A 5,659-nucleotide genomic window follows, 5' to 3' on the forward strand; every position below is an offset into this window, starting at 1 on the left:
GGGCCCTTGGCATCGTAAAGCGTTGTGCTAACCACTTCGCCACGGAGGTCAGCATTACAAGGAAATGAACAGAAAATGGCATATATGTCTTAATATCCGAGAAACATTTGCGAAGAGGTTATTGAAGTAACAAATAATTATACAAGACGTTGTGATGAAAATTATTAATATATCTGAAATGTTGAGAGTTGACCTTGCAGTCTCTAAATGTACTTTTGGGGTTACGCAAAACCTTTACTCAAAATTGCTAGCGTAAATTTATAAGCTATTATAATTTAAAACACTCCTGTTCGAAAAAAGAAACTGTCAAGTCAAATTAATATTTCATAGAAATACATATATTTTTCTTTCACGAAGCCGAGAGAGTATTTGGAGGAGACGGTGGACGGATATAAGTGGACATTTTGCAAGCTTAGTCTAAATCTTACAACTGATATCGTACGTGGGTGTGTGTGGGGGGAGGGGGGTGGCTACGTGAGGTAACACAGTGGAATATGATTCACAATACTAAAATTAAAATAAATATGTGGGAACAATAGAAATCGAAATATGTTGTAGCTAGTGACGGCGCAATAGTAAAGATGGAGGGGTAAATCATATTTTCCCGGGGCAATCATGTTTATTATTCCGTTACATACGACACAAAAATGCATATTTTGGCTAAAAGAGCATTCATTCATTTATTTATTTTTGTCGTTTTACTGGGGGCAGATAAGAGAGAGAGAAAGAAATTGTCGAACGAGAATAGGGGGCGTTCCTGCCTCCCCCCTGTAGTGTATCACAATTGTATGTTTAAGGTCAGTGGTGGCAATTGGTTTCCAAAATGTGGGGGGGGGGGCGGGGTGGACAAGGGGACAAGCCTTAAGAGGCCATAGTGTGATAGTGTGAAGGCAAAAGAATGGGGAGCAACTATCTCCTAAATCGTCGCCACTGTTTAAGGCTGTCATTTTAATCAGAACGTGAAATCGGGACATTTTCTACCACTCAACTCCTCTGTTTCCATGCATTAACATTGTGTGCCGGAACCATCTCAGTGTGTGTGTTTGTCCATTTCTTCTCCTCAGGCATCAAAACATCTATGTACCAGAAGTATTTTTACGAAGGTATTACACATGCACGTAATGCACAATCCACTCGACAACTCGAGATGTGTCTTGTCCTCCCATGTTTGCAGCTCTTATAAAAGCTGAAAACCACGAAATTGTTCATATTCAGGCCTAAACACTCGCAAGTGTTCAAAATTGTCTGTTGAGTGTGTGTCGAACCCAGTAGCCTTAAACAAAAGTATTTTTTTTATGCCATGAAATTCTCGGACTGCATACACAAAATTTGGTCTTGGAACAACCAAATCACCACTCAAAACTTTAATTTTTAGTTGATCTGTGCAGCTTATTTCTTTTTTAATAAATCGCTCCAATGCCCAGCCCGATACTGCCGAAATATTCACTTTAGAGAGAGAGACCTTGGATCTCTTCGTCTTTCCACCCGAACTACTCGTAGCACTACTCGACGTTCCGCTGTCGTCAATGTCTTTAGCTTTGGGACCGAACTGGAACTAGTAGTATACTTCGTTACTTTACGGTATTTAGTCCATTTCATTTTCGAATCACTAGAACTTATAAAGCAACCAATGGACACTGACTGATCACTAATCGACTGTATGAATTGTCATACTTACCTCAGAAGTCTCCACCTATTCTGTTGTACAGTCTTAGAAAATAATACCTGGGCCACGGGACGTAGAATTTCGTAACGTCTTAAAGCCTATTGTTTATGCAACCCAAATAACAAAATATTCGCTTAAGTTTGCCTGGTGATTCCGAGTTCTCGGGAAGGATTGAGCTTTGATAGCATGAGTCACATGACTCGTGCCCCAGCCACAACAAACAGCTGGGTGCTACGATGCCTCCAGAAGAAAATTTCAGGAACTGGTTTCTTGACAAGAGCTACTCGTAAGGAAATACTATTCTTTCAAGTGATATTAGAGTCATTGTCAAGAAGGTTCGCTTAAATGATGGTTCTCATCACAGACCACATGCCACACGTTAATTGTTTTAAGTCCAGTTCATGCACTGGACCTACAGATTAAAGTGGGATCCGAACCAAATGCGTCTCTTTTTGATATTGAATTCGGAAGCCTTTCATTACATGGCGAAGACGTTACCACTACGACATCAGAGAGGCAATGGAACCCCTTGAAAAAGAGATAAGCGAAAATTGCTACGTGACAAACCATATTTGCATGTAAATTTTAAAAATAAGACAATATTTTGTACTGACAGTTTCGAACCGTGGGAGTCCCGGGTTCGATACCCGGTGGAGGCACAAATGGTTCGGATCCCACTTTAAACTGTAGGTCCAGTCCCGATTAGCCTTACTGCGCATAAAGTGGACTTAAAACACCAAATCAAACCAAACCAAATCGAACCGTGGGAGAGGCATATATTTTTTTGTACCATCGTCCATTTCACGAGTTTATAATTCTTCCTCACCGACACGAGTAACGCGAGTGGTAGAAGAAAAGCGAAGTAAAATAACTGAAACAGAAATAAAAGGAAAAAGCGAAATAAATTTTATTCATAATATTCTGCAGTCACTTGAGTTGTATTCACGGGATGCTATCTTTAAAGAAAGCCGTGGTCTCTTCCTTGTCTTTTTCGCTTCCTTTGTGCTCTTGCTTCCCCCGTCACGATTGGTCTAAAACTAATTAATGCGACGTTAATTAAACAATCCAAACAACGAAACAATGCACAATCAACTGCACAAAACAACATTCCAAATGTTTTCGAATCGGAAAACAATTGAGATGCTGTAAAATGACTTAAGATGCAGTAATAAAGTGGGAATTCGGTACCGTATAGAATTAAATCGGTAGAGATGTTCGATTTGATTGGATGTTTGTTATTTAGATTTGCTATTCTTTCACTTTTGGCAAATAGCGACGATGAAGATGAATGATGCTATGATGAAATTGATGAAGGGACACTCACCAAGGACACCCACGCCCAAGTCGAGATTCTAACCAGGGACCCATGGCATCGTAGCGCGCTGTGCTAACCACTCCTCCATGGAGTGGACATTATAGCATATTTTGTGTGCTCAATTGGGATCAATCAATGGAATGAATAGGCATATTATATGATTAAAAAATTCATATCATAATACCACGTCATATTATTCGGCACGAAGTAACATCAGAGACATTCAATCTTGCATTTTTGCCTTTCAACTAATTCTTTGAATTCAGGTTAATCACAACAATAAGATAAATTATGAAGCAAATGATAGTGAATGTGGGATATTATTACGAATTACCTGACAGAAACAACATTAAGCAGGCTCGGTGGTCAAGCTCATTAAGTGATTGACATTCGATATCGTCGCCAAAGTTCCCGGGTTTGACTACAGTCCTTGTCGGGGGTGTTTGACTATTTCGTCATCAATTTCATGTAATGGTCACTCGTCCTTATCGTCGCGATCATCGAACAGGGAATAAAAATTATAAAAATAAATACGATGGAAGAGTACTTATTTCATCTCTCACGAAATCTCCTACAAAACCGGAATATATGAAATACATGTATATTCATTCACATACATTTTCGATTTCTATATTTAACTAATCGAGACCGAGAACGGGAGAGCAATTTTCAATTCGACAAACCGAGAGACGGAGAAACTGTAAAGTCTCGTTTCTTCTTGGCACCTCCGTAATCGAGTTGTTCTGTTTGTCATTGGCTTTGTATTGGCAATTATTGTCATTATTCTTCCCCTGCAGGTAAACCATAACGATGAATTATGATGAAATGAAGCAGATAAAAGGGCAAGAACAAGAAAGTCATGCCTGTTCTAGACTCCAACCCAGAACCTTATGTAACGAGATTTGAAATTCTGGAGAAGGCGTCCGTGTTTCGCTTGGTTTTCTCTTTCCTCTACTTCTCTTATATTATCATACATGTATAATAAAAATGGATCTGATACGATATGTTGCGATTCATAATTGTGCTGGTTAGATGCTACAGATGTGAACTCCAACCTGCAATATATTATTCCCTTTTGTTTCGTATCTGGTTGAACATGAAATTTTCTTACACTGTGACAATTTCTTTCTTAGTTTTGGTTTGGTGCACAGATATGCTAATCTGGACTCGACCTTCAGTTTAAAGTGGGATACTAACCACTATGTGCATCCACCGTGTATCAAACCCGGGATCTACTGATTACAAGGCAACGACGTTATCACTACGCCATCAAGGAGGCCCCATGACAAAATGTTATTCACTCGATCTCTACCATAATTTATTTGAGCATTTACATTTTCGTTTTCTTCTTCTTTTTTCCTTTTGTTAACTACTCTTATACAACTCTTTTTGCGTCTTCGAATTTCTTCTTGTTTCAGGAAAAAATAATACATGCAGGCTGTATAAAAATCCCCCGTTCAAATAGATAAAACGTTCACTCTCGAGAACTAATTTACATGTTTATCACTAACGTAACCATTAGGAAGGAAATTATTGAAATGTTAACTGATATAACTGCAGATGAAACAATACTTACAGCCACTGAAGAAATATCTATTCTTGTGTAGCCTCACAGACAACAAGTATATGGTGAGTCATTCACTCTTGTTGACTACGGGCGAAGGTCACTGAACTAAAGGGTGGTGGCAAGCAAGCAGGCTTCTGCTCTACCAAAGACGAGGTCACGTGTTCCAGTTATCAATGGCGTACGAAATAAGGAGGAACACAGCTATCTGACGTATGTTTTGGTCCCGTCAATGCACGTAAAACACTTTATCATCGTGGCCTTGAAGTTCCCTCAGGGCACTCCTACTTAAAGGCTTCTCAGCTACAAGGATATCTTCCCCATTGAGTGGAGGAAAAGTGGGTGCGTATAGAGGTCATTCAACTTTCGTATTCTTTTTCATTTCAGAACCCGTGCTGTATCGTCGACTTAATCCAATCTATCCGATGTAGGTTTTAGGTTCTGTTTCTGTTCGGTTATTTCACGTTGTCTTCCTGCTTATGTTATTCGCGACGAAGGTTCTGGATTCGATAATCTGGACAATAACGGGATTGTGTTGGTTGCTTGATTTGGTGTCTTAAGTCCACTTTATGTCCTGTTAGGCTAATCGTGAATGGACCTACAGTTTAAAGGGGGATCCGAACCACTATGTTCCTCCACCGAGTATCGAACCCGGGATCCCTTAATTACAAGGCGCCCACGATCCCACTGCGCCATCAGGGATTGTGTTCGAAACGAATGAATCAAATTTGAGTGATATGATATGCAACCATTGGAAGACTATTGAAAGAAAAGCTATGGGAACCTGCCAGTTTTTCTACTGCAGACAGGAAACCATAAACATGGAAGAGAAGCTTATATTCTATGAAATCTGACGCTATGTGCTCGAATACTGGCTAAATATAATCCATAGAGGCATAGCAACGTTAAACAACCTCTTATATGATACATATAGGTTTAAAAAGGTCGAAATACAAAGATTGTGTGCGCCTCACTGATGGCGTAGTGGAAGGCATTGTAATCAAGGGGTCTGGGGTACGATACCAGGTGATCGCACATAGTGGTTCGGATCCCACTTTAAACTGTATGCACTTCAGATTAGTCTGTCTGTGCCGGTGACTCAGTCGGTAACGCG

This window comes from Lepisma saccharinum, chromosome 16 (assembly GCF_977018435.1).
Source record: "Lepisma saccharinum chromosome 16, izLepSacc3.1, whole genome shotgun sequence".
NCBI classification, from domain to species: domain Eukaryota; kingdom Metazoa; phylum Arthropoda; class Insecta; order Zygentoma; family Lepismatidae; genus Lepisma; species Lepisma saccharinum.